This window comes from Phyllobates terribilis, unplaced genomic scaffold (genome assembly GCF_046119375.1).
Source record: "Phyllobates terribilis strain yellow unplaced genomic scaffold, ASM4611937v1 Scaffold_49__1_contigs__length_9717188, whole genome shotgun sequence".
NCBI classification, from domain to species: domain Eukaryota; kingdom Metazoa; phylum Chordata; class Amphibia; order Anura; family Dendrobatidae; genus Phyllobates; species Phyllobates terribilis.
This window is the reverse complement of record NW_027362809.1, coordinates 8,399,057-8,408,882: the sequence shown is the minus strand read 5'-3', so window position 1 is coordinate 8,408,882 and position 9,826 is coordinate 8,399,057.

Here is a 9,826-nt window from a genome sequence, read left to right as displayed (position 1 = left end):
CCAGTACTCCATATGGAGCCTTATATGGGGGCCAGTACTGCGCATGGAGCCTTATATGGGGGCCAGTATTCCATATGGAGCCTTATATGGGGGCCAGTATTCCGTATGGAGCCTTATATGGGGGCCAGTATTCCGTATGGAGCCTTATATGGGGGCCAGTATTCCGTATGGAGCTTTATATGGGGGCCAGTATTCCGTATGGAGCCTTATATGGCGGCCAGTATTCCGTATGGGGCCTTATATGGGGTCAGTATTCCGTATGGGGCCTTATGTGGGGGCCAGTATTCCGTATGGGGCCTTATATGGGGGCAAGTATTCTGTGTGGAGCGATTCGCCGGTTTCTGAGCTATTGTGTAATTTACAATAGATATCGCTCATGTAATGTAAGAAGTGAAATCTTTGCATTGTACTATATATATATATTTCTCTGCGGTATCTGTGCATCATGAATCGTGGTATGTATTAAAGGGGCGCACTGAAACTCACCCGGGGCACAGAAAAACCTGGAGCCGGCCCTGCCCAGCCGACACTATTTTGCCCAGTGTGCCATCCCCGCACTACACAAGCACGTGTCCCAAAACATCTGCCATGCCCTCAACAACGCAGTTACTGGGAGAGTCCCCCTGACAATGGACACGTTGACAAGTGCTTGTGGCCAGGGACGGTACATCTCCCTGAGGGCACACTGGGTAAACATAGTGGAAGCCGGGACCCAGTCGTACCTTGGGACGGAACACATCCTCCCCACACCGAGGATTGCGGGCCCTATGTCAGTCAGAGTTGCCCCCACAGTGTACAGCTCCTGCGCATCATCCTCCTCCTCCTCCTCCTCATGTTCAGCCTCCATCTCAGATATTGCCACATCAGTTACAAGCTGGAAGCACTGCAGTACCGCCTCCGCCAAGCGGCAACAGGCTGTGCTGAAATTCATAAGCTTAGGTGATAAACCTCACACTGCTTGTGAGTTGTGGACAGCTGTGAAAGAGCAGGCAGATCTGTGGCTGAGACCACTGAACCTACATCCCGGCATGGTCGTGTGTGACAATGGCCGTAACCTGGTGGCGGCTCTGATGCGAGATCACACACGTACCATGCCTGGCTCATGTGCTTAACCTCGTGGTTCAGAGGTTTCTTAAATCGTACGACGAGTTGCCAGATCTGCTCGTCAGGCTATATGTGCCCACGCTGCGGAAATTAAGCAGAAATTTCCTGCTTCATTTCTGCATGTTCTCTCCTGGATAAACGCATGCGGAATTCTGCACGCGTTTATCGTGCATTTATCGCGCGATTTCCACATGCGGAATTGCCTTGCGTTTTTTATTGCATTGCAAGGGCAATTCCGCTTGCGGAAACGCAAAATTAAATGACATGCTGCGGATTTTCCCACACATCATAAACATTGGGCATTGAACTTGTGGAATCCCCTTGGGGACCATGGGGGGTGGATTACATAGCGTTTCACAAGCGTTTACGCTGCGGAAATTCCACAGCATATACGCTTGAAAAACGCTACGTGGGCACATACCCTCAAAGTACGCCGCCTGTCAGCTCATTTTCGGAAGTTGGCTACAGCTTCCGCCGCCCTTGTTGTGTTGCAGCAGCGTTTGCAGCTTCCGGCACACCGACTAGTGTGTGATGTCCCCACACGTTGGAACTCTACCCTCCACATGTTGCAAAGGATTTGTGAGCAGAAGAGAGCAGTTGTGGAGTACCAGCTGCAACAAGGCCGTTGATATTCAGGTCAGACTGCACAAATAAGACCTCAGGAGTGGACCTGGATGTCTGACATACAGTGGTGGCCAAAAGTATTGGCACCCCTGCAATTCTGTCAGATAATACTCAGTTTCTTCCTGAAAATGATTGCAATCACAAATTCTTTGGTATTATTATCTTCATTTAATTTGCTTGCAAGGAAAAACACAAAAGAGAATGAAGCAAAAATCAAATCATTGATCATTTCACACAAAATTCCAAAAATGGGCCAGACAAAAGTATTGGCACCCTCAGCCTAATACTTGGTTGCACAACCTTTAGCCAAAATAACTGCGAACAACCGCTTCCGGTAACCATCAATGAGTTTCTTACAATGCTCTGCTGGAATTGTAGACCATTCTTCTTTGGCAAACTGCTCCAGGTCCCTGATATTTGAATGGTGCCTTCTCCAAACTGCCATTTTGAGATCTTTCCACAGGTGTTCTATGGGATTCAGGTCTGGACTCATTGCTGACCACCTTAGAAGTCTCCAGTGCTTTCTCTCAAACCATTTTATAGTGCTTTTGGAAGTGTGTTTTGGGTCATTGTCCTGCTGGAAGACCCATGACCTCTGAGGGAGACCCAGCTTTCTCACACTGGGCCCTACATTATGCTGCAAAATTTGTTGGTAGTCTTCAGACTTCATAACGCCATGCACACGGTCAAGCAGTCCAGTGCCAGAGGCAGCAAAGCAACCCCAAAACTTCAGGGAACCTCCGCCATGTTTGACTGTAGGGACCGTGTTCTTTTCTTTGAATGCCTCTTTTTTTTTCCTGTACACTCTATGTTGATGCTTTTTCCCAAAAAGCTCTACTTTTGTCTCATCTGACCAGAGAACATTCTTCCAAAACATTTTAGGCTTTCTCAGGTAAGTTTGGCAAACTCCAGCCTGGCTTTTTTATGTCTCGGGCTAAGAAGTGGGGTCTTCCTGGGTATCCTACCATACAGTCCCTTTTCATTCAGACGTCGACGGATAGTACGGGTTGACACTGTTGTACCCTCGGACTGCAGGGCAGCTTGAACTTGTTTGGATGTTAGTCGAGGTTCTTTATCCACCATCCGCACAATCTTGCGTTGAAATCTCTCGTCAATTTTTCTTTTCCGTCCACATCTAGGGAGGTTAGCCACAGTGCCATGGGCTTTAAACTTCTTGATGACACTGCGCACGGAGGACACAGGAACATTCAGGTCTTTGGAGATGGACTTGTAGCCTTGAGATTGCTCATGCTTCCTCACAATTTGGTTTCTCAAGTCCTCAGACAGTTCTTTGGTCTTCTTTCTTTTCTCCATGCTCAATGTGGTACACACAAGGACACAGGACAGAGGTTAAGTCAACTTTAATCCATGTTAACTGGATGCAAGTGTGATTTAGTTATTGCCAACACCTGTTAGGTGCCACAGGTAAGTTACAGGTGCTGTTAATTACACGAATTAGAGAAGCATCACATGATTTTTCAAACAGTGCCAATACTTTTGTCCATCCCCTTTTTTAAGTTTGGTGTGGAATTGTATCCAATTTGGCTTTAGGACAATTCTTTTTGTGTTTTTTTCATTGAGGACAAATTAAATGAAGATAATAATACCAAAGAATTTGTGATTACAATCATTTTCAGGAAGAAACTGAGTATTATCTGACAGAATTGCAGGGGTGCCAATACTTTTGGCCACCACTGTATGTACCATACTGACAAACTTTGAGGAGTCCACCAAGATGGTGAGTGGCGATGACTCCATCATTAGTGTCAGCATCCCACTTGTCTGTATTTTGCAATGCTCTCTGCAGAGAATTAAAGAGGATGCATTGCAGCCAGAGTATGATGAGATGGATCAAGAAGCCCTAGCGGGCGATTACACACAGCCCAGCCTCATCTCATCCCAGCGTGCATTGGGGGACAATGAGGGAGAGGAGGAGGAGGAGGAAGAACAGGAGCTGTTATCATGCGCTGTAGACGGTAGTACCTGTACAACTGTCATAGCGTCGGTTCAGTGTGGGTGGCCTGAGGACAGGGAGGAGGAGGAGGAGGAGAGCATGGTCAGTCGTCATCTTGGTGAGGACACAGAAGTCTTGCCCGTTACCAGTCTGGCACACATGGCTGACTTTATGTTACGCTGCCTTAACCGTGACCCTCGCGTTGTCAAAATGTTGGGTGACAGTCATTACTGGTTGGTGACACTTTTAGACCCCCGCTACAAGGAGAACTTTCACTCTCTTATTTCACACTCTTGTTTCTCTCGAGACATGATGTCCCAGATGTGCTCAATCGGATTCAGGTCTGGGGAACGGGCGGGCCAGTCCATAGCTTCAATGCCTTCATCTTGCAGGAACTGCTGTCACACTCCAGCCACATGAGGTCTGGCATTGTCCTGCATTAGGAGGAACCCAGGGCCAACTGCACCAGCATATGGTCTCACAAGGGGTCTGAGGATCTCATCTCGGTACCTAATGGCAGTCAGGCTACCTCTGGCGAGCACATAAAGGGCTGCCACCCCACACCATTACTGACCCACTGCCAAACTGGTCATGCTGAAAGATGTTGCAGGCAGCAGATCGCTTTCCACGGCGTCTCCAGACTCTGTCACGTTTGTCACATGTGCTCAGTGTGAACCTGCTATCTTCTGTGAAGAGAACGGGGTAGCAGTGGCGACTTTGCCAATCCTGGTGTTCTATGGCAAATGCCAAGCGTCCTGCACGGTGTTGGGCTGTGAGCACAACCCCCATCTGTGGATGTCGGGCCTCATACCACCCTCATGGAGTCGGTTTCTAACGATTTGTGCAGACACATGCACATTTGTGGCCTGCTGGAGGTCATTTTGCAGGGATCTGGCAGTGCTCCTCCTGTTCCTTCTTGCACAAAGGAGGTAACGGACCTGCTGCTGGGTTGTTGCCTTCCTATGGCTCCCTCCACCGCTCCTGGTATCTGCTCCATGCTCTGGACACTACGCTGACAGACACAGCTACCCTTCTTGCCACAGCTTGCACTGATGTGCCATCCTGGATGAACTGCACTACCTGAGCAACTTATGTGGGTTGTACTGTAGACACCGCCTCATACTACTGTACCTCTAGGGGTGAGAACAATGGCAAAATGAAAAAATGGCCAAAACAACAGCCAAAAAGGATGAGAACAGAGAAATAGTCTGTGGTCACCACCTACAGAACCACTCATTTTATATGGGTTATCTTGCTAATTGCAACCAGTTGTCTGTTCCATTTGCACAACAGCACTAGAATTTGATTCACAATCAGTGTTGCTTCATAACTGGACAGGTAGATTTCACAGAAGTGTTATTGACTTCAAGTTACATTGTGTGGTTTAAGTGTTCCCTTTATTTTTTTGAGCAGTTTGAGTACAGGGGCCTTGGATAAAAAAAACTGGCGGAACAGCTCTTTGTGGAACAACCTTTCATACCTATATATCATTAATTTCCTAAGATCCACAAAAACACATTTCCACCACCACTCAAACCAATAGTAGCGGGCTTAGGTTCTATGGGAGAGAGACTGGGTGTGTGGATAGATTTCTATCTTCAACCACTAGTGCAAGAAATTCCCAGCTACATTAGGGACTCTAAATTTGTGGCTACTGTATTTGAAATTTTGTCTAATGCAAGAAAATTATCACTGGCTATCATGCGATGTTATACACACGTGGTCAAAATTGTTGGTACCCCTCGTTTAAAGAAAGAAAAACCCACAATGGTCACAGAAATAACTTGAATTTGACAAAAGTAATAATAAATTAAAAACCTATGAAAATGAACAAATGAAAGTCAGACATTCCTTTTCAACCCTGCCTTAACAGAATTTTGAATTCTCATGAACTAAGCCTGGACAGAAAATATGGTACCCCTGAAAATAATGTGACAAAAGGGACATGTTAAATCAAGTTGTGTCCACTAATTAGCATCACAGGTGTCTACAATCTTGTAATCAGTCAGTGGGCCTGTATATAGGGCTACAGATACTCACTGTGCTGTTTGGTGACATGGAGTGTGCCACACTCAACATGGACTAGTGGAAGCAAAGGAAAGAGTTGTCTCAGGAGATTAGAAAGAAAATTATAGAGAAGCATGTTAAACGTAAAGGTTATAAGACCATCTCCAAGCAGCTTGATGTTCCTGTGACTACAGTTGCACATATTTTTCTGAAATTTAAGATCCATGGGACTGTAGCCAACCTCCCTAGACGTGGCCGCAGGAGGAAAATTGATGACAAATCAAAGAGACGGATAATACGAATGGTAACAAAAGAGCCCAAGATAATTCTAAAGAGATTAAAGGTGAACTTCAAGCTCAAGGAACATCAGTGTCCGATCACACCATCCATCATTGTTTTACTCCAAAATGGACTTCACGGGAGATGCCAAAGGAGAACAACCATTGTTGAAAAAAAATCATAAAAATTCCAAACTGGAATTTGCCAAACTACATGTTGACAAGCCACAAAGCTTCTGGGAGAATATCCTATGGACAGATGAGACAAAAATGGAAGTTTTTGGCAAGGCACATCAGCTCTATGTTCACAGATGGAAAAATGAAGCATATCAAGAAAAGAACACTGTCCCTACTGTGAAACATGGTGGAGGCTCTGTTATGTTCTGGGGCTGCTTTGCTGCATCTGGCACAGGGTGTCTTGAATCTGTGCATGGTACAATGAAATCTCAAGACTATCAAGGGATTCTAGAGAGAAATGTGCTGCCCAGTGTCAGAAAGCTTAGTCTCAGTCGCAGGTCATGGGTCTTGCAACAGGATAATGACCCAAAACACACCGCTAAAAACACCCAAGAAAGGCTAAGAGGAAAACATTGGACTATTCTGAAGTGGCCTTCTATGAGCCCTGACCTAAATCCTATTGAGCATATTTGGAAAGAGCTGAAACATGCCGTCTGGAAAAGGCAACCTTCAAACACAAGACAACTGATTTGCTCATGAGGAGTGGCCAAAATACCTGTCGAGAGGTGCAGGAGTCTCATTGACCGTTACAGGAATCGTTTGATTGCAGTGATTGCCTCAAAAGGTTGTTCAACAAAATATTAAGTTAAGGGTACTATCATTTCTGTCCAGGCCGATTTCATGAGTTTAATTTTTTTTTTTAATTCTGTGGAAGCAGGGTTGAGATGCAATGTCTGACTTTCATTTGTTCATTTTTAAAGATTTTTAATTTATTATTACTTTTGTCAGATTCAAGTTATTTCAGTGACCATTGTGGGCTTTTCTTTTATTAAACGAGGGGTACCAACAATTTTGACCACGTGTGTAGCTCAATATCCATCCATACCACAGGGTGTAGCATTAACTAGCCTGAGCTATCACTTGGATACCTATAGCACGTATACAGTAGAAATAAAAGATTTCATTATCATGTCAAATTTCTTCTGGATCATAATTATTTCTGCTTTGACAATCAATTTTTTTTTTACAAAGAAGAGGAGTAAGTATGGTTAGCAAATTTTCACTGTCATTGGATTAATGTCCAAATGGGAGGAGCAACACATTTACAATGGGAGCAATATTTACAGCCCAAAAATCATATGGTACGGTCGATTTATTGACAACCTCCTCCTGATGTGGGGAGGCACACAGGAGGAGGCGTTGAAATTTGCAGAAAATCTCAACAACAATGATTTCAATTTGAGATTCACACATTACATAGTTACATAGTTACATAGTTTGTAAAGCCGAATAAAGACTTGCGTCCATCAAGTTCGACCTGTTAGTTCTGTAATTGCTAAAGTTGATCCAGAGGAGGTCAAAAACCCCAAATGATTTAGCCAATCTTCACCTGAGGAAAAATTCCCTCCCGACTCTGAAACCAGCAGTCAGAATAAATCCCTGTATCAACCTACTATTTTATTTTATTTTTAAGTATATGCAGAAATCTGCCTGATATCTAGAAAAGCATCCAGTCCCCGCTTGAACTGGTGTAGTGAATCCGACATTACCGTCTCCTCACTCAGTGAATTCCATATTCTCACTGCTCTTACCGTAAAGAACCCCTTCCTATGCTGGTGCTGAAACCTTTTCTCTTCCAGTCTTAGTGAATGCCCTCTTGTTACCGTAATATCCCTCCTTTTGAACAAATCCCGGGCAAGATCTCTATACTGTCCCCTAACATATTTGTACACATTTATTATGTCCCCCCTCAACCTTCTCTTTTCCAGGCTGAATAGTCCTAGTTTTGCCAACCTCTCTGGGTATTGCAGTCCCTCCATTCCCCTTATTAATTTTGTTGCCCTCCTTTGTACCTTTTCAAGCTCATTTATATCCTTTCTATATATTGGGGCCCATAACTGAGCACAGTATTCCAAGTGTGGTCTGACCAGTGCTTTGTACAGTGGAAGAACAATGTTCTCATCCTTTGCAGCTATACCTCTTCTGATACATCCCATTACCCTGTTTGCCCTTACAGCAGCGGCCTGACTTTGGGCACTCTAATTTAGTTTGCTATCAATCAAGATGCCCAAGTCCTTCTCCATCTCTGAATTCCCCAATGATTTCCCATTCAGTGAGTACTGGTGACTTCCATTTTTCCTTCCCATATATATGACCTTACATTTCTCCTCGTTAAACCTCATTTGCCATTTAATGCTCCACCTACCCAGCTTATCCAAATCCCTCTGTAGGTCTGCACTGTCCTCTTTTGTATTAATTGTTTTACATAACTTTGTGTCATCTGCAAATATTGATATTTTACTATTTATCCCGTTGACTATGTCGTTAATAAAGATATTAAATAACATTGGGCCTAGTACAGACCCCTGTGGTACCCCACTAGTGACGCTTACCCAATCTGAGTATATTCCATTTATAACCACCCTCTGCCTTCTATCCTTTAGCCAGTTAGCTACCCACTTGCAGACATTGTTTTGATCCCAGAGAAATACATATTTTGGATCTTAAATTGAACGGTGACAAATATCTCAATACTGTAAAAATAACACCTTATAGAAAAGAGACTGCCAGTAACAGTATTCAGCAGGCCAATTCTTACCACCCGCTGCATATTAAGCACAATATTCCATATGGGGAATTAATTTGGGCGAAACTGGATTGTACGGATAATACTGCTTTTGATATGGAAGCCAGTGAAGTTTGTGACAGATTGGCAAAAAAGGTTATCCTGATTGGAATCTTATAAAATCATACAAAATGGTATCGAGCCTAGAACGGAAGGATCTTCTCAAAAATAAGGAGCGAAAAAAAGATTTGGGATGTGAAACTTCCAGTGTAACATTCTCTACAACTTATAGTCCTCAGTATAACAAAGTGGTGTCCATTATAAAGAAATACATACAATGTTACACCAGGATCCGGGGCTTAATACAATTCTTACCAAGGATATTCGGTTTGTGGCTGTGGTACCACCCTGTCCCCCAGTCTTTTCCTGAGTGAGGAGCATAGGCATTCTGAATCTACTACCTGGTTAAACCTTAGTGTTTTTTTCAAATGCGGAGCGAGCGGCTGTAAAGCGTGTTCACACACAGTGACAAAGGATACTTTTACCTCACTGCATATTAATCGTATATACAAAATACATGACTTTATTAATTGCAGCACACCCTGGGTTATATACCTTGTTGAATGTATTACGTGTAAGATCCAATACATTGGTTGTACTACCGGCCCTTTAATACTACGGATTAGAAGACACATATCTGATGCGGTTAATCCTTTGGCCACAAATATTTCAGCAGCGTCAACACATTTCCGAACATTCCATAAATGGGAAGTTTCAGCACTGAAATTTCAAGGCATAGAAAGAGTGTATAGACCTATCCGGGGGGGGAGACCATAGACGCAAACTGCTAAATAGGGAACCATATTGGATTTTTATGTTAGAAACCCGAGTACCCTTTGGATTGAATCTCAGGCAGGATCTAATACTACAATATTAATGACAGTTATGTTTACACCTTGGACATGGTATAGCGCTAGTTTCTATATTTATTCTATATTTGAATCACAAATATTTTTATTTTTTCTACATGTCAATGATATTAATTTTAGAGGGTAATAATGTGTCACTAACGTTTTTATTTCCCTTTTGTCTATGCTAATCATACTGACCTCAGAG